The sequence below is a fragment of the Canis aureus genome, chromosome 9 (genome assembly GCF_053574225.1).
Source record: "Canis aureus isolate CA01 chromosome 9, VMU_Caureus_v.1.0, whole genome shotgun sequence".
NCBI classification, from domain to species: domain Eukaryota; kingdom Metazoa; phylum Chordata; class Mammalia; order Carnivora; family Canidae; genus Canis; species Canis aureus.
Window position 1 is genome coordinate 59,686,703 of NC_135619.1, and position 21,071 is coordinate 59,707,773.

The window sequence follows — 21,071 nt, forward strand, 5'->3', positions numbered from 1 at the left end:
TCTCATGAATAAATAAATAAAATCTTAAATAAAAAAGAGAGAGAGAAAGAAAGAAAGAAAGAAAGAAAGAAAGAAAGAAAGCAAGCAAGCAAAAGTTAAAACATTTCCCCATGGAGTTTTTAATGTACATTCATGTAATAGATAAGATAATGATGCCATAAAGGGGAGAGGATAAAAGGACCTATGCTGTGGTAAATGTTTTATATTCCACATGGAATTATAAAATATTGATTCTAAGTAGAATGTGAAAAGTACATTTTTTAATGTTATAATCCTTAAAGCAGCCACAAAAATAACTATTCAAGAAAATGCAGTAAAAAAATTACTAGAAAATTAAAATTAAATCAAAACTATTCAAGAAAATGCAGTAAAAAATTACTAGAAAATTAAAATTAAATGCCATCCCTCAAAAGGCATGAAAATTAAAATTCTGTTTGTTTCTACAAACAGAAAACAAATAATGAAATGGTACACCTAAATCCAAACTCTCAAAAATTATATTAAATGTAAATAATCTAAACACCCCAACTAAAATAGAAAGAGTAGCAGAATGGATTAAAATGGCTCTGTTAGAAATTGTATGCAAGAGAACTCACTTCAGGGGTAATTACAAGGTAGAATGAAAATAAAAGGATAGAAATGCATATACCATGGAAATCCTAATGAAAATCTTGAGTGTCTATATTAATATCAGACACAGTAGACCTCATAGCAAGGAATATCACTAATGATGAAGAGAGATTATTGCATAATGATAAAAAGATCAGTTCACAAAAAAGACACAACAATCAATCAGCAGTAAATGCATAAGTACCTAATAGCAGAAGTTCAAAACACATGAAGCAAATTTGACAAAACCACTGTGTACAGATGTTGAACAATTTCTTATATAAGAAATACCTCATGACTCAGCAATCCCACACTTGAGTATTTACTATAGAGAAATAAAAATTTATGTTCACGTGCAAATCTGTACAAGAATGTCTATATCAGCTCTACTCATACTTGCCCCACATTGGCAGTAACTCAAATGTTCATCAGTAAGTGAATGGGCAAAAATACTGTGGCACATTCCTAAAGTGAAATACCACTCAGCAATGAAAAGGAATGAGCTGCTAATACAGCAGGGATAAATCTCAAATGCAATATGCTCGAAGTATTGCATATTGTGCAATTCCTCTTCTATGTCATTCTTGCAAAGATCAAAGTATAACTAATGAGAAACTCATCAATAGTTCATATGGTTTGGAGGTAGAGAAAAGAAATAATTATGAAGTAATTGCACAAGGAATGTTTGGGGAGGTGATGAAACTGTCTTGAATCTTAATTATGATAATGATTAGATAAATCTATAAATCTATCATTAAAATTCATAGAATCATATACCAAAGAAGCTAGTTTTACCATATGATAGTTGAAAATTAATAAAATAAAATAAAAATGCTAAGTATTGAATTCAGACTTTTCCCAAACTATTGTCAAGTTCATGGATTATCCCACTCACACACAGACCTTATATAACCATGTGTTATTTTTATTTTTATCTCCTGATATTGGAATAACACATTTTTCTACCCAGATTGTTTTATTCTCTACCTGATGAATGTTAAAGTCAGAATAAGGGTTGTCTTTTGGGTGAAAGGGAGAATTTTTACAACAGAATTCTTAAAAACTGTGGGCTTCCGGTAATATTAATATCTTGATCATTGTGGCATGTATTTGGGTAAGTACATTTTCTTTAAATTCCCCAAGTTATCTATGCTCTTTACAATGTACATGAAGAAAAATATTTGAAATTAAAATTGAGAAAAAAAAAAAACACAATGAACTTTTATCCAGCATTTAAAACTCATTTAAGGTGTTAAATCCCCAAACTCTTGATGGATAGTAATCACTGCTGCCCATAACACTGTGACTATGTCTGAATTATAAAACTTGTCATATTGTGTTAGAATCATTCATGTGTGTGTCTGCGTATGTGTGTATGTGTCTGTGTAACCACACATGTACTCTCACTATCCTGACTAGAAATAGAGTGCTTAATCTTCCAGTTCTTGGTACTCTCCAAGCACATGGCTGGCACCAACAGTCATGTATTGAATGAACACAAAGTAGGAAATGGGTAGAACTACCATGTCTAGTAATGATCCACATAGGCCCTGGTTTCTTTCTCCTAGCATCACCACCATCCTTTCCTACTTTGAATGTACTAGAGGCTGCATTATCTGAAAAATTACTTTTTTTTCCCCTTGATTCTTTGCTTGACTGCCAATAACACCAATCCTTGTATTGATGCCATGAAATTGGCTTAGTCACATGAGATATACAACCGAGATGCAGTGTAGTAGAGGCGTCTCATGAGATCCTTGAAATGAGCGTACTTGGTTGAGAGAAATGTTCTGCATAGAGAAATAATGCTATGTAGAGAAATAATGTTCCATGTATTAAAATTTTATAGACATGGTCACTGGAATATCCTAAAATTGTCTGATATCTATGGATTTTTTGGAATGGATTTTCTTTAGGTAGGGACTCTGAGCAAAAGAATTAGTTATATCTAAATCTTAACTGGGAGGTAAGATTATCGCACATTTTAAAAAGCCCAGCCCAGTTCTTTGGTGGCTTTCCTATAGTTAGTGCCAATGGAATATTCTATTGAGAAATCCTAGTATGCATTTAATTTGCCAAACCCTCATTGACTTTTGGCCATACTTAATCTCTATAATAGTTATTGTATTCATTTAGTGATTTTAGGACCAATGATCATATCAGCCACATTAATTTTAGTTAATATAGATGGTGTTCATTTTTCTACTTGTCTGACCCCTTGAAAATTATTATTTAGGGATGATCTCAATTAAAAAGTGAAGTAAAAGTAATGTACTTGAAGAAAGCTCTTGAGGTCAAAAGAGGAGAAAAGATTTGGTTCATATCATCTCTACTCATTTCCAAAAAAATTAGTGTCCCTTGAGCTTTGATTTCTATGGTTCTGCATATTAGTCTGTCATGGGATTTTTTTTTTTCTTTCTTGGTCTGCCTAATTAAAAAGAGGTCAAAGGAATAATTTTTTTCGAGTGAATATTAGACTCTCATTCTACCTGAACAATCAGGTTAAAAGTTTTTAACTTCCAAGGAATGTGTGTTGAGATACTTCAACAGACTTGAAGAGTCACAAATTGTAAATTTTACAACAGAAGCTGGATTCATCTTAGTTCCTAATCACTGATTTAATCCTACAAATTATATAAAATACTACACAACTGCCTAATTCCATGCAGAGAGCAAGGACATGCTTCAAGATTGACTCACCTGCTTTTTCCTGTTAGAAAAGAAGGAAATAAATGCTTGCTACTAAGCTGGTTAATATGTATACTGGATTTTTTTAAATGAATGCTTAAAAGGAATAATAATAATTAGAATAATAATACTAAGCTTTTAGAAATGCTTTTTATCTTCAAAGCATTTCACAAAAGTGTATGTAGTTAATCTCCGCACCCTAAAAGCACCTTGCCAAAATATTTTGGTTTACAACAGATGCGTTTCAGAAGGTTTCATTCATCTTTATGTTTTCTTAGGCATAATTCTGTCTGTTAAAAAAGGCGGGGGGAACGACGGTAGAAAATAACATCTATCAAAGCCTTTCTTTTTTAATGTAAATTAGTTTCTTTTCTTCTTTCTAAAGGGAAGAAATGTTCAGATGAAACTGACGGGAAGCCCAATTCTGTTGAATTTGTGTTATAAAGGTCATTTTATGTAGTACTGAGGTTCAGCTGTTCTCTGTCTACACTCAGGCCCACAAATGGAAATAGACTTAAAAGGCAGAGGCCTAAGTAAATATATTTTCAGATATCCACTACTGTACAAGAATGAAATTCACTTAAAATAAAAATCTTTACTAAAAGTAGTAATTTGGTGGAAATTGAACTGGGCCTTATTATTTTGATGGAGTTGGATCCTTCTTTCTGTTTCTGGAAAAGCATTTTCAGATAGATCCAGAGTCGACCTTACAGAGTACACAAGTGTTAAGTGGAAGGATCAATGTGGGAGCAGTCTGCAACGGACTCTGGGGAAATTGGGGAGGTGTCCAGCACCTCTGTTCTCATCTCATTTCCCTGCATTTAATGAGACTCAAGTTAATGCCTCTCTTCCAAGCTCTATAGTGATACGAGATGCCAGTCCAACACTCCTTTTTAGGGTAATTTCTTTTATTTTTATTAAAAAATATATTAGCAATCATGATAATTGTCGAATAAATAAACGTAGAAAAGTTAATAGGAAAGACAGACAAGAAAATCTTCCTCACCTTATCAGAGAGATAATATTACTAAATTCTTCTGGATCTTTCCAACAGATATCTTATTTAACAAAAACAGATTCTCACTATACTTGTGTAATTTAAGATTTTTTAGAATTTGCTATATATCCTTATAACTTTTTAAGGCAATATAAATATATACACCATTGTTCTGATTGTTATATGACATTTTATTTCTTCATGTAATTTACTAAATTTACTGATCCCCAAATTGACCATAGCATAAAAATAAGGATTGCTTAAGAATACATAGTCATACGCCTATCCCTAGAACTCTAGGAAAGTGTCTTAAGAATCTCTATTTTTAGCAAACTCCTCAAGTTATTTGAGAAACACTGATTTAAGTTATGTTTTGTATATTTCATTTAATTCCCATTAGAAAGATAACTCTCTAATATTATATCCATTCATCATGTTCTAGCTAGATTGTTTTCTGAATTTAATTCAATGAGGTGGAATTACTGGCTCATGTCGTATGTACTTTGACAATCTATTAGCATATTGCAAAAATATTCTTAATCGAGCTATAATAATTTATACTTTTACTATACTAGTTGTCAGGATCAAAGGTATTAGGTGCAAAATGTTTGTATGCATCCCCCTTTAGTGGCGTTATGCTTTCAGAGCAGGTGATGAGCAGTTCATCTTCAAATCAGCTAAAAGTTTTAACCTCAGTAAAGAGCAATAAAAATATGGAGATGAATTCTAAAGCAAGTTCAACTAATTTTGTAGAAAGTATCAAATATGTGAGGAGGGAAAGACTATCTTGTTTACTTTCTCCCTTTGCCAAATGTTAATATTTGAGATATCTACTACAGGATTTTGAAAGTAGAATTTTGACAACACGGATCCCTGGGTGGCACAGCGGTTTGGCGCCTGCCTTTGGCCCAGGGCGCGATCCTGGAGACCCAGGATTGAATCCCACGTCAGGCTCCTGGTGCATGGAGCCTGCTTCTCCCTCTGCCTGTGTCTCTGCCTCTCTCTCTCTCTCTGTGTGACTATCATAAATAAATTAAAAAAAAAATTTGACAACACTCCTAACCCTAATAAAAAGCATTCTGGGGTAATCTTTAAATGTCTTTATTTGTTAAACCACACAGAGTGATTATTTAAAAAAAAAAAAAAAAAAAAAAAACATACTTCCAAGACCACCTGAATCAGCGAAAAATATTTCTGGAAATCTACATTGTTCTAAACCTTTTTAGAAATCTCTCATATGAGAGTCAGGCTGGAAAATCTCTGCTCTGGCCCACATTCCCAATTTGGTAGAGAAGAAAAACAGCCCAGGGTAAGTCATTGTTTGGCCCTATGGCAGATGTAAGTAAGTGACAAAACTTTAATTAGAAGTCATGTCCCTGTCTGTGGATATAGTGTGCTTTCTGGTATTTCATGGTTTTATGATTGGGTCTTTGCATTTACCCCCCAAAATGGGCATTTTTATTAAAATGTTAAAATAAAAGCTATTTTACAAATTCAATTATACTTAGATATATAAAACTTGATAAAAGTAGCTAATGCTGCTTTAATAATCAATAAAATAGCACTTAATGCTTTTAGTTTTATAATAAGTCTCGCTCTCCTACTAACGGAAAATAAAGACAAATATTTCAGAACTTTATCCAAATATAAAGTGTTTCACAAAACTGCCTACTTTTCTTTCCAAAGAGCCCTTATTTAAAATTTGTCCTTTCAGTTCTTCTGAATATATCAGTAAGGGAGCCTCATTTCTGTACTAATGGTCTTTAATAGAGATTTTCTTCTGTGTTTATTCAACTCCTTTGTAACTCGATCATGAAGTAGCCCTAGAAGAAGTCAAGAAGAAGCAGGAAGGAGGAATAGACATATGAAATGTCAAGAGCATCAGACACATGAAAATTCAATCACTAAGCCTAAAATCTTTAAGGATTTCTTTCTTTTTGATGACCAAGTAAGTTTAGTCCAAATGCATGATCACTATGTTTTTCTTATTTTTCCTTATCTTTCAAACTTTAAAAAGTATGTGACTCTAGACTGAGCTATATTACAGAGTTTGTAGGCTCCTAAACAAATATGTATAATTTTTGCTCCAAGATAAGCTCTACAGTCACATTTTCACCTTAAATAAGCAATTTGACCTGCTCACTTGGAATTACTCAGGTGAAACTCTCTTTTCTTTGATATATATATCTCTCATTAATGCCACAGAATGTAGGGGCATTTCAATTTTGAGCCAATATTTCCATTACTTTTATCTTTCTCAAAACTTTACTATTCTGAATTGGAATTTCTCGTGGTTGACATCACCCTGACAAACTACTGTGCTCCTTCTGGGTAATATTAAATGAGAATTAATAGTATTTTTTATTTGTACCACTGTACAGTGCTTCCTTGATGTTCATTTTGGAAAAATAAGTTTATTACATGAATTTTTCGAAATCAAACTTGTCGAAGATATGATGTTTTATTCAAGTTTAACATCTTCAAAGCATTATTTTTATTGGATTGCATGTGCTTGTGTGTGTGTGTGTGTGTGTGTGTGTGCACATACTAATAGTACCATGGGAAGAAATGTTTGCTGAAGGAGCTGGCTTTTTCTATACACACCCTGAATAATCTCTTATTCTTATATATAGAATGTGCCATTGATAAATACATATGTACCTATGTGCACATCATAATTGATGCAGGTGTACCCACTTAGATGCTGTTCAAGCCTCTTAAGTTCACTAAGCTAAACATGGGGTCTTCCCTCTGCCCCATCACATCCAAAGTTACTTCTTACATTCTAAGTTTCTGAAAAGAGCATCACTATTGCTCAGCATAGTCTCCCCAATATGTGGAGGCTCATTAAGTCCCAAGGATTTTAATTCATATATGTCCTGCGTGGCTAGAGTTTTCACTTAATTGTATTCCGTAGAATATAACTTTCGTGGGATATTAATAAGTGTTACTTAAAAAAAAAAGAGGTGGAAAGAAGAGGAGGAGGAGGAAGAGAAAAATAAAAAGCATTCTGGGGTAATTACATTTGAAGAACATCATATTAAGCAAATTAAACATACTTCTTAATTCAGGTTTTAATGGAAACTTTACAGAATTAAAATAGTCGCCATTTTTAAGTTAGCTGTATCAAAGAACCACTTCACTAGAATGTTTTGGGAAACTTGTTGGGTCTATTCTCCATTAACCCTTTCTCTACCACTCCTCAGGTCTTCATCATCCTTTATTTGGTTTCTGCTGAGAGTGCTCAACTATTATCCTTGACCTTATCTGGTACTTCTCCCAGACTGTACCTCCCAGGACTCAACCTCATTCCGAAGTTCCAACATCCATCAAAGCAAACTTTCTGCAATCTGAATCTGCACCTAAAATCTCTCCATAAAGGTTTCTCAAAGAGTTAAAAATAGAGCTACCCTATGACCCATCAATTGCACTACTGAGTATTTACCCCAAAGGTACAGATGTAGTGAAATGCTGGGCCACCTGTACCCCAATGTTTATAGCAACAACGTCCACAATAGCCAAGCTGTGGAAGGAGCCATGATGTCCTTCGACAGATGAATGGATAAGAAGATACGGTCTATGCATACAATGGAATATTACTCAGCCATCAGAAAGGATGAATACCTACCATTTGCCTCAACGTGGATGGGACTGAAGGGTATTACTATGAGTGAAGTAAGTCAATCAAAGAAGGACAATCATCATATGGTTTCACTCATATGTGCAATAAAAGAAATACTGAAAAGGATTATAAGGAGGAAAGGGGAAGGTGGGGAACTCACTGGGGAAAATTAGAGAAAGAGACAAACCATGAGAGACTCCTAACTCTGGGAAACAAACAAAGGGTTGTGGAAGGGGAAATGGGCAGGGAGTTGGGGAAACTGGGTGATGGGCACTGAGGAGGGCACTTGATGGGATGAGCACTGGGTGTTTTACTATATGTTGGCAAATCTAACTTCAATAAAAAACAAAACAAAAGAAATAAAATAAAATAAAATATAAAATAAAATCTCTCCATAACATTAGAGACAAAGTCTGGATGCCTTAACATGAAAAGCAGAGTCTTCATGGTCTCACATCCTTGCATCTATTCTAGGTACAAAAATACCCTGTGCTGCTTCATTCTCCTGCAGATGCCTGGCTAGCTGATACTCATCCTTTATGAACTGACATAAGAGTCCTTTCTCAGGGCAGTCCTCCCCAGATTGCTCCCAAACCTCCCAAGACTGAGGTGAGCATGTTTTCTCCACATCACCATTATACCGCACCCTGACTTCCCAGAGAACTGAGTAGATTTTAATTGTTGATTTAGTCATTTTTTCCCCACCAAGGAGCTTGACATTCACCTTTATGTCTGCAGAGTGGCTAGCATTAGGAGATGATCAAAATGATTAATTGGTGAATTAATTAATTTTTATAACCTCTAACAATATCAACATTAGCATCAGGGTGGATCCATCAGGATTCTAATGTCAATGAACACTGTGTGGGGGCAGACAGTATAGTCAAATGATATAACACTCAGAAGCCAAACTGTCAGTTATCACTTACTCTTAGATATCTTTCAGGAAACACAGATAATAATTTTTTCCATGATTGTTGGTTGAAGATGCTGTTTCCAAGTCTCTGGTGGGGCTGGAGATGGGGGAGTAAAGGTGAACAGGAATCTGTATTCCATACAATACCCCAGATAATTCTTATCCAAAATAGTTTAAGAATGGTCTATAGCTGGGGATCTTATTTTATTTTATTTTATTTTTTAATACTTAGGTTTCATTAACCTTGTCTTCTGGATTGATTCTGTAGCCTGCTCCCCTCCATGGTTCTAGATGCTTTTATCCTAATCCTTTCAAGTGTTAGTTCAGAAGCCACTCAGAAGATATCTCACCTTTACCTCCTACCTAGCCCAGGTCAAAATTCCATATAATTACTTTTGTTTTCTGGGAGCAGAGATAGAACATCTCTAAATTTCTTTTAGATTTTCCAAAATATTCCTGATTTATCAAAACGTATAGAAATAAGTTTAATGTCTCATTTCTTATAGAAATAAGAAATAATGTCTTTTTTTCCTCTAAAATAAACATATCTATAATGAAAATAATTTTTTTTTTGAAAATAAGAATTTAAAAATCCTTCCTTGGGGGGCGGTGCCTGGGTAGCTCAGTTGGTTATGTAGCCAGCTTTTGATTTTGGCTCAGGTCATAATTTCAGGATAGTGAGACTGAGGCCCACATAGGGCCCCCTCCTCTGTAGGGAGTCTGCTTGAGATTCTCTCTCCCCCTGCCCCCCTCCTTACCAGACACTCTCTCTATAAAATAAATAAATCTTTAAAGAAAAATCCTTCCTCTGTCACACTTTGCCATTTACCAAAGAGATACTGATAGAAACAAAACTCCAGTTGAATCAGAAGTAAGCCAGTCCTGTATAGGATCCTGACCAAGTTATAGGTCTGGGTTTTCTCTACACATTAAAGACATGGATAACTTTAAAGTTTTCTGCTATGGACTATTTTCAATGGACTGGTTACAGTTTTTCTGTCCTATATAAATTGTTTTTCCAGACCCCCTCACCCCTTGCAATTCAGCAATTAACCTGACCAGTCAATGGTTTCCTTCTGCTTTCTAGTCTGGACTTGGCTTCATTGCATTAGGCTCTGCCATGTGATATCTTTTTCCCTTACAAACAATCCAGTGAAATGGTTCACAAAGTGCCTATACAACTCAACAAGCTTCCCTATAGGTTTCAAATAGGTATTTAAGGAGCTTTTTTGGTTAGGTATGAGCTATTAGATCTGTAGATGATCAATGGCTGTGGTCAAAAACAAAAAGAGATCCAGTTAAAACATGGATTACTTATTTCGGTAGAGATTATCTGGTGTTCTTCAAAATCCATTCTTTCTACATATTTAAAGAACTTTTGATTTTTAGCTAGGTACACAGCTCCAGAAAAATTCAACTACTTCCTTGCCACTTTTAAGGATAGATGTTATCACTTGATTGAATTCTGGCCAAAGGATGAAAAATAAAAGTGTCTGTGGGAAAATTCATATTTATGTTTTTAATAAGGAAAAAAAACTGATGCATAACATTTATCTCGGGTTCCTTATCCTATCACACTTCCCACTCTCTTGAAATGAGATGAAATGGTTGGAGCTCAGGCAGCTATCTTGGACTATGGAGTGAACATGTGGGAATGGCAGCCACACATGACAAAGCAACAGGAAAGAAGTCTGGGCCTCTGATTACATTGATACCACAACAGTGCTGGGTTTTATCAGCAGAAAGAAAAGCCTATTTTGCTTAGGTACAGTTCTTTGAAGATGTTTTTGTAATTTGCATTTGGACCTAATTTTAACTAATACATGTAAGGATTCAAGTGATGTTTTCAGGAAAAAAATATATATTAAAGATGACACAGGTGAACAGAGAAAATAGAGGCCTAAAAGAAGTAAAGCCTGTAATTCCTTATGCCTAGTTATCACATTGCAGATTTAGATATGATCATTAATTTTTAAGATTATAGAACAGGAGTTAAGTAAAGAGAATATTGTTTTGGATCACCCACTAGGTGTTATACCTGTAGAATATGCTTTATTGTCTATCTCTTTGAGTTGCAAATGCAACCTCCTTTCCCAAAATGCTAAAAGTTTTAATGATAAAATCAAACAGTCTTTTTATGGCAATGTCATAAATATAACTAATTTCCGAATTATCTAGAATTTGTCTTATATTCTAGAATCATAAAATCCCCAGGGTGAAAAAAAAAATCTTTCATTGTAGGATGAAAAATTTGGTTTACATGATCTCCAAATGATTAATAACTGGAATAACTGGAAATTTTCATATTATTGACTCCAAATTATATTAAATTTCCTCTTGTTATATAGAATGTTAGAGTCTGAAGAGGATGTAGAAGTATCTAGGTAACTTGGAAATAACGTTTATTACATTTGTACAACTTTAGTCTAGTTGACTCATGTCATCTGACTGGTTTTCCTGGATGCTTAGCCACTTAAGAAGTGTCAGTTTCTCCACATCTATTACAGCATAGACTTCATAGGTTTAATGTTAGTAACAAACTGCAATTTACTTGAAAAAGCCCATAATGCAAAGACTTCTGAGTCCCAGGTATGTGGAAATCTAAGAAAATGATGCTCTTTGATAATTATGTTTCTCCCTAATTAATCTGCTTGTTTCCACTCTTGCCCTGGTAGTCTATACTCAACAGAGCAGCCATAGCAGTGCTATTAAAGCTGAATTTCATCTTGTGATTTTTTTTTTCTAAAAATTCCCTAAGGATTTCCAATTTCAAAGTCAGACCCAAAGTCTGTCCTAAGCTTACAAGATCCTACATGTTCAGTCCCACGCCATCACCCTCCAGCCTTTATCTCCTACTGGTCTTCCCTCGGGCATGCAGCTCCAGGCTTACTGGCTTCCTCTCCCTTGTTAGAACCCAAGGGGTGTGACTCAAGGACTCTTCCATCAGTCTGGACAGCTCTCCCTCAGACATCCAGGTAAATCATTCCTTTACTTCCTTTTTTGTTGTGATGCCAACTTCTCAATGAAACAACCACTCTGTTTCAAATGTTATCCTTGGAGTCTCTGATTTTCCATTATCCTCTGCTTTTCCATAATATTTATAGCCATAAAAATGTACAAATGAATTCTTAGTGTTATGCTCCATCTCTGTCTACTAGAAAGTAGTCTCCATGAGAACACAGATTTATGTCTATTTAATTCCCAGTATGCCCATTCTTAGAATAGGAAGTGCTCAGATTATACTTTTTTTTTTTTTCTTACATAAATTCACCCTGAGGTCTTACTTAGACTTCTGGGCAGAACTTGGTCTTAGTGAGGAAAGTGTTGGAAAGAAGTCTGGACACATTTTGTATCTAAACTCTTGGAACAGAGCTTTCTAATTTTAGCAGCTATCCCTTTGTGCCTTAAAGTTTCTAAAAAATTAAATTATGAGCATTCTGTAATTAAATGAAGAGAGATGCAGCAGAATTGGTTGACTTGTTTCCACCATTTCTCTCTCTTCCCTAGGACTTGTGTTTCTTCTACATTCCAAACATCTTTTGAAATTATTTCTTCTCAATTATTTCCTCTCAATTCCCAGGTCAGTGCTTTGTAGTCCCCCTGATGGGGGGACACAGGGCTAGCTGAGGACAAAGCACGAGCTTGGGGCAGCCCATTGACAAGTTCTTGAAACAGGCAAAGGGGCACTCCTCTACAATCTCAACTGCCTTGATATTAATACTTTGCTAAGGGCAAAAGGAAATCTTAACCTGACCCACCCCCCCAGGATGCTGTAAGTCTACTTTAACATATAAAAACTCCTTTAGAAATTTCCTTTATTTCTAAACCCCCAAGATACATGTTGGCAATCATCCCCCAAGCACATGGCCCACCAATATACATCTGAAGAGTCTCATGACTCAGGTTTTATTAGATGGTAATAAGTGACCTTTCCCAATAATAGCTATCCCCCTCCAGGTCCTGGAAATCTTGCTTTCAAAATTCCTTAGAGAGTATGCTATCCTCAAACTCATCCCAACTCCTAGGTATACAATCAGCCACCCCTCACAGGCCCAGGGCAGTCAGCTCTTCCTGCCCATGGGTCCTGTCCCTGTGCTTTAATAAAACTTTCATTTTGCACCAAAGACATCTCAAGAATTCTTTCCTGGTCGTTGGCCCCAGACCTCACCGAACCAAACCTCACCTATATTCCAAAACTTCATCACCACCATTTGTCCTCACAGTATCTTTCTCTTCCTTGAGCCACAACCATCCTATCACTTTGGGGTCACTGGCCGTTTCATCAGCCATCTAAGGTCTCGCACAGGCAGGGTCCATTTTGCTCACCCTGGTGTCCCTGTTGACAAACAGAGTTCCTTCACACAGAATGAATGACAAATAAGTATTAATTAAACACATGAAACTTTTACTGAAACCTTTGCAATCATCTCCAATCTGCTCCCTTGACTTAAATTTCTCCCTTGTCTCTTCCACCCAACATTCTGCAGAAGCAGTAATTTTTAAATAAATAAATAAATAAATAAAATGTGTTCAATTCTCTTTTGTGCTTACAACCATTTATTACCTACAGGAAGAATTGAAATCCCTTAAATGTTTCCATAGTATGATCCCAGACCCCCTTTATGGCTTTCTTTCTAGTGATTCATTCTACTTTCCGTATATTTTGGTTATAGACTAAACATTTCTTTTAAAATGTCTACCTCCTCATAACTAAATACTATCACAGTCACTGTTTCTGCCTGGAAGGTTGATCTATTCATTTCATAACCACCTTGGTTTGGAGATCTTTGAGGTTGACTGATATCATTAGTAGAGTACTTCTTCCTGCACCTGCTCATGACCTGATCCCACGACATTTATAATATACAGGAGAGTTTATTTTATAAGTGATGAAATTGGATTGAATAGGGATGGGCCAAGAAGAAGAGGTTGCAGAACCATGACCCACCACCCTCTCCAGGTCCACCTTCTAAATTCCCATAGTGAAGGGAAGTTAGGATTAAATGTGAATGAATTATTCCTGAGAATAAGATACTTGTTATAAGCATAGCTTTGGATTCTCTGTGCCACAGAGATAGGTAGGCAACTACAAATAGGCCAACATCCTCAGCTAGAAAGTAGCCAGAGCTTGCTATTACAGTAGATGTCTCAGCATGGGCATTTTTGTCCTCCAGGGTCAGGTTCAGCTGTGAACATTCACCAAATGACCTCACAGATGGAGGGTGGGCAGAGGTAGGAAGGGTGTTAAGAATAGGGCACATGCTTCAATGTGACCACGGTTGATGTAATAGTGTGAGTGGACATGTAAAACATTTTCTGGGAAGCACCAAAAATGAACAAATGAGGCTTTCCCCAACCTAAAATTTCTGTACCCTCAGTATTACTTATCTTCTTCCCCTGCTATCTTTTTGTCCTCCTACACACAATTTTATGTGTATGTGTGTATTTACTTGTTTATCTTGATTTCTGCCTGTCCAATTAGAATTTAAGCCCCCCCTGTATTTTCCACACTGCTGCACCTTTACTGGCTAGAACGTGTATGGCACGTTATGAATACTCGACAAATGTTCATGCAATGAAGGGATGATCTATTTATCCATCTGTCTCCTCAATTGAGCAATGACTTTGTGTAGAGGGAAGTACAAAGATGACAGCTTATTTGCCTTTCAACCCCTCCACCAAACACAATCATCACACGCAGCACACGATGACGAATGTTTAGTACTTCTTTCATTATGTCAGTAAAATCCTTATCAGGGACCCCTCCACCTTACTCATTTTACAGACTGTTTTTCTGCCATGACATTTTGCACAATTTTAAGTGTCTTTTTGTGATGCTTCATTGAATTTTCAAAGCACTAAGTGTGAGGGAGAAATTGTTATTCTCATTTCATATCCAGGGAGATTAAGACACATGAGAAATAAAACTCGTATTTAAGTCAGTGACACGGTCAGGATTAGAATCCTGTACTTGGTGTAGGATCCCAAAAGTCATAGTTGTGCCAATGAATAACCCTTGGATAAGTATTTTAGAGGAGAAATAAATCCTTTTGTTTTCATCAGGGAATCTGTTTGTTGACATCTGTCTTTTTCAAAGATAGAAGGAATATGTGGATATTTTTTTCTCTTGAAGCAGAAGAGAAAAAAATTCTTATAGCTAGAAATCTTTAAAAATTAAGTACATTTAGGGGACAGTCAACACCTGGATGTCGTTTTCTTAATTTGAATCACCATAAGTTACATAAAAAGCAATTAAAATTATGTTTATGGATAGACTCAATTCAAAAATTTAGGGGCATTATTTCACAAGGAAACGTGTAGAAATAAGAAATGTAAGTCTACAAAAAGGACCTAAAAATTTAGCACCCATTTCAGGACATCTTATGTGGGAATTTGCCCAGCAGCATTTTTGAAGTAAATGTTTATGAATAAACACTCAAATTTCTGTACAAAAATAGTCTACTTATAAGGTAAGGTTATTTCTTCTATGTGCTGCTATTGTAGAATGGTGAGTGGAAGCAACAGGAGAAGTTGAAGTCAGGGGAGTAGTTTGGAGAACATTGCAATGGTTTGGATAAGTTTTTACTTTATTCAATCAATATTTACTCATTGTCCACCTTGTCAATAGTGATACCCTGGTAAGTAAGCAAGACAGACCCAGGCTGGGCTATTAGAGGGCTTGGTGAAGCCAACCAGTGAACCTAATAATATATGATGGATATGCCTCAAGGAACACAAAAGTGCTATGAGTTTATAATGGTGGCATGACCTACCATAGTCTAACATGCTTTGGCCAAAAGCAATGATCTGAGAATGTAGAGGAAAAATAAATCTAAGAAATGTTTAGAATATAAAATCAACCCAACTTCTAAGGAGAGGAGAGGAGGCCAGGGTTTGTAGGAGTATGAGAAAGAAAGCTACTACTCCTTAATATTGTGAAGGAGATTCTAGAAAAATTGTCACTGCTACCTTGTACTACTCCTCTCACTTATTCTTCAACATTATATTCCTGGCTTCCATGGAACCCCACAACTACATGGCTTTGCTCATGTTCCTCTTCCTGGAACTACACCCCTTACTTCTCCAACTAGCTACATTTTTTCGATATTCAAAGATTCATATCTGTTATGACCCCCTTCAGGAAATTTCTCTGACTCCGTATTCAGGTTCATTCAGTTCTTTGATGCCCCCATAGCACTTTATTTACACATAGATGACAACCTTTAGATTATAATTTTGGCAGTTTCCCATGGACCAGAGTAGGTGCTATTTGTTTGAATTCTACTATGTAATGTTTATTGCTAAAGGCTTTTTGGTTTTGTTTTCTTTTTTCACCCTTTCTGGCGATTAGAGATAATCTATTTCTATAACACTGCTTCCTCTTTTTATCTCCTATGTAGTTTGTTAGCGTTTGGTTGGTTTGGTTTGGGTATTTTGTTTTGTCTTGTCTTGTCTCTCTTCTCTTTTCTCTGACATACATTTTTTTTTAAGATTTTATTTATTTATTCATGAGAGATATACAGAGAGAGAGGCAAAGACACAGGCAGAAGGAAAAGCAGGCTCCCTGTAGAAAGCCTGATGCAGGGCTTGATCCCAAAGCTCTCTATTCTTAATTTACTACTAAATCCCAGGATCACACCTTGAGCCAAAGGCTCAAACACTGAGCCACCCAGGCACCCCTCTCTGACATACTTTTTAAGAACTTCTTGAGAAGTCATTGTTGGCTGAGACCAGTGATGAATAGTTGTGACTCTTTGCTAGATCCTGAAAGAATCCAGTAGCTTCTGCTGCTACTTTGAGAATGTGTCATCTCATTAACTTAACCTCCAGACCTAGGACACAAACTTTCACAGTTGAGACATCATATCTTTTCCTTTCTCCGTGGTAAATAATCTAGGTAGATGGGATAGAGATAGAGCTGTAGGAGTTTAAATGTGATATTTCATACCCTCACTTCCTTTCCCTGTGTTTTCACTTTTCATAAACCTTTCCTTCTCTACTGAATCTGTCTCCTTTGTGAAAAAAATTTGAGGAGATACTTCATGGCAAATCCACTCACATGTTCCTAGAGTTTCTACTGTACTAAAACCCTTAAGCTTTGCACTGGGGTGGTTACAAGGATGATTAAGACTTGATCTCCGGGGCAGCCCAGGTGGCTCAGTGGTTTAGTGCCGCCTTCAGCCCAGGGTCTGATCCTGGAGACCTGGGATCAAGTCCCATGTCAGGCTCCCTGCATGGAACCTGCTTCTCTCTCTGCCTGTGTATCTGCCTCTCTCTCTCTCTCTCTCTCTCTCTCTCTCTCTCATTCTCTGTGTGTGTCTCTCAGGAATAAATAAATAAAATCATAAAAAAAAGACTTGATCTCTGATGTCAATTAGGAGTAACTGACACAAGGTTGGCACCTGTTAAATGTTTACTTAGTCACTTAACAGCAAGAAATTCTACTTAATCAAAAAACATTAAGAGTAAAAAGTCTGCAAGTAAAAAGTTAAATAAAGCATAATTAATAGTTCAATATGACAATTTATACCATATGATTTAAAACCAACCCCTAATGGATTAATATTTTCTTTTCTAGACTTATATTTCCTGACATACTTGAACTTTCTTTATTCAAATGAAATATTGAGATCTTTCCTATTTTTTCATTTCTTTATATGAAACACAAATGGACACTTTAAAGTTAAAAAACCATAAAATTGACAATCAGACACACACAGAGAAAATAAAAATACTTCCAAATTCTGATTTCCCTATTTCCCAATTCTGGGCCTTCTCTACATCTATAAAATGGAAAAAATTACACAAAGCCTGCTGTGAATATTAAATGAGCAGTGCATTTAACATATCCAGACCCCTCCAAAAAAAAAAGAAAGTATCCAGACCAATTTGTTCATATGTAGTAGGTGATTGTTAATAAAAGTATTGTATTCATTAGTATTAACTCTATCATCATCTAGAAGGGAATATTAAATGGATATCACCTATAAATTTAACAAAGTACTATTATGTCTTTAAAAAATTAAGCTATTGAATAGATAGCCAGGGATACAATATTTAATCAAATGGGGCTTCTGAGATCCCTAAGATGAACCTATATATGTTGATACATACTCAATTCCTGATTTTCTTAATCATAATATATCCTCTACTTCCAGTAGAATGCTTTGAATATTATATCCACTACCTGTTAAATTTCTAATAAGAGATAGTTGAAAGAATATTTTTGTATCTCATTTGAAGTTAAAGAGGTTGAAGAATAAAATGATGTTCCTCAGCACCAGCCTGCTGGGAGCACAGTGTATCAGATGAGTTTCACACACAAAATACAACAGTACATTTGAAGAAAACAGACAAGATAGAACCCAGTGTTCTTTACCCCTTGCCTTACAAAAGTAGATAAGTAAGCTGATGCCCTTGGACAAGTCTCCGAATCTCCTACAGCCTTATTTAATACATAGAATATGTTTATTCTTCTTAGGGTCATGGTAGATAGAAAATTCATTCTAATCTTGCAAATGTGACTAATCGCCCAGAAAATTACCAATAATAACCTGAAAGGCAACCTGAGATTTATAAATTGTGAAAAGGGGGATGTCTGGGTGGTTCAGCAGTTGAGCACCAGCCTTTGGCTCAGGGTGTGATGCTGGAGTCCCAGGATTGAGTCCCACATCGGGCTCCCCCTGGGGAGTCTGCTTCTCCCTCTGCCTATGTCTCTGCCTCTCTTTCTCTGTGTCTGTCATGAATATATAAATAAATTCATATATATATATATATATATATATACACACATATATATAAATTATGAAAAGGTTTTGTGCTTTAAATTAATTAATTTATGGGGCAGTCCGGGTGGCTCAGTGGTTTAGCGCTGCCTTCAGCCCAGGGTGTGATCCTGGAGACCCGGGATCAAGTCCCACGTCGGGCTCCCTACGGGGAGCCTGCCTCTCTCTCTGCCTCTCTCTCTCTCTCTCTCTCAATCTCTCTCCCTCTCTCTCTCTCTGTCTGTCATGAACAAATAAATAAAATCTTTTAAAAAATAATTAATTTATGAATAAGAAATACATAAGTAGGGAATAATGATTCATAGATAAAAAAGAAAAAACAAAGATTCTTACACTGGATTTGATAAAAAAGGAAAGAAAACTCAGCTAAATCATACCATATACTACTAATCTTTATTTATACTGGAATGTTGAAAATAAGAGGACAGAAAATGTGTACACTACCATTCAACTATTAACTACAAGGAAGCCATACACCTACACTAGTATCAGAGAAACTAGGCTTTAAAGCAGAGTAGTTGCTAGAGAAAGACATTTCATATTGATTAAAGGGTCAATCTACCTATCGGCATGCATCTAATAACATAGTTTCAGGAAGCATGATGTATTTAGAGCTCCTGGTGGCTCAGTCTGTTAAGCTTTCAGCTCAGGTCATGATCTCAGGTTCTGGGGATCCAGCCCCAGTCATCGGGCTCTCTGCTCAGGGAAAGCCTGCTTCTCCCTCTCCCCCTGCCCCTGCTTCTACTATCTCTCTCACTCACTCTCTCTCAAATAAATAAATAAATCTTTTTTTTTTTTAAAGAAAAGAAACAGTGTATGAGTCACTGAAACAAAAGGAAATCAACAAGAATGAAGAGGATATGAATAATCTGATTAACATGATTTGCCTAAGACAATTTTGCTTTAAATTGACAGATTATACATTCTTTCAAGTGTCCCTAAAACTGTACTAACATTGACCGAATGATGAGTCATAAAGCAAGTCTCAAGAAATTTCAAAGAATTAAATGTAATTTAGAATATTTTCTCTGACCACAAACGAATGAAACTAGATTTCAATAAGATAAACAGAAAGTATCCACATATTTTGAAATTACGCTATACATGTCTACATAATCATTTGGGCAAAAGGAAATCAGCAAATATTAAAGTGAATAACTGTGAAAGTGAAACAGATCAACACCTGTGGTATACAACTAATTCTGTGATTACCAAGAGATGTGTAACCTTAAAAGCATATTTAAAAAGAAGGAAACCAATGAATCAATAATCTAAGAATCCATCTCAAGAAGTGAGAAGAAGAGCGGCAAGTTAAATCCAAAGAAAGAAAGCAGATATATGAATTTCTAAATCCGCATAACAAATTACCACCAATTGGGTGATTTAAAATAACAGAAACTGGGGCACCTGGGTGGCTCAGCAGTTGATTGTCTGCCTTTGGCCCAGGGCGTGATCCTGAAGACCGGGATCAAGAGTCCCAGTCGGGCTCCCTGCATGGAGCCTGCTTCTCCCTCTGCCTGTGTCTCTGCCTCTCTCTCTCTCTCTCTCTCTCTGTGTCTTTCATGAGTAAATAAATAAAATATAATAATAATAATAATAATAATAATAATAATAATAATTAATAATTAATAATAGGAAGAAAGAGAGAATAAACGAGAGGCCAGAAAGGAGTGGGGAGAGAGATATTTTAAAAGACAATGAAGTGGGGATCCCTGGGTGGTGCAGCGGTTTAGCGCCTGCCTTTGGCCCAGGGCGTGATCCTGGAGACCCGGGATCGAATCCCACGTCGGGCTCCGGGTGCATGGAGCCTGCTTCTCCCTCTGCCTGTGTCTCTGCCTCTCTCTCTCTCTCTGTGTCTTTCATGAGTAAATAAATAAAATATAATAATAATAATAATAATAATTAATAATAATAATAATAAAAGAAACTTACTCTCTCACAGTTCAAGAGGCCAGAAGTCCAAATTTAAAGTACTGGCCGGACTGGTTCCTTCTTGGGGCTCAGAGAGAAATCTGTTTCATATTCTCTCTCCTAGCTTCTGATGGTTGCAAGCAATCTTTGGCATTCTTTGCCTTGCAGTTACATAATTCTGATCTCTGTCTCTGTTGTCATATAGCTGTCTTTCCTCTGTGTCTCTGCTTCTTTTCTCCTTTTAAGGACTCCCATCATATTGGATTAAAGGGCTACCCTCCTTTACTATGGTGGCACCTTTCTTTTTTTTTTTTTTTTTAAGATTTTATTTATTTATTCATGAGAGATACAGAGAGAGAGGCAGAGACACAGGCAGAGGGAGAAGCAGGCTCCATGCAGGAAGCCTGACATGGGACTCGATCCCAGGACTCCAGGATCATGCCCTGGGCTGAAGGTAGGCACTAAACTTCTGAGCCACCCAGGGATCCCAAGATGGTGGCATCTTAACTTACATCTCAATTACATCTACGAAGACCCCTTATC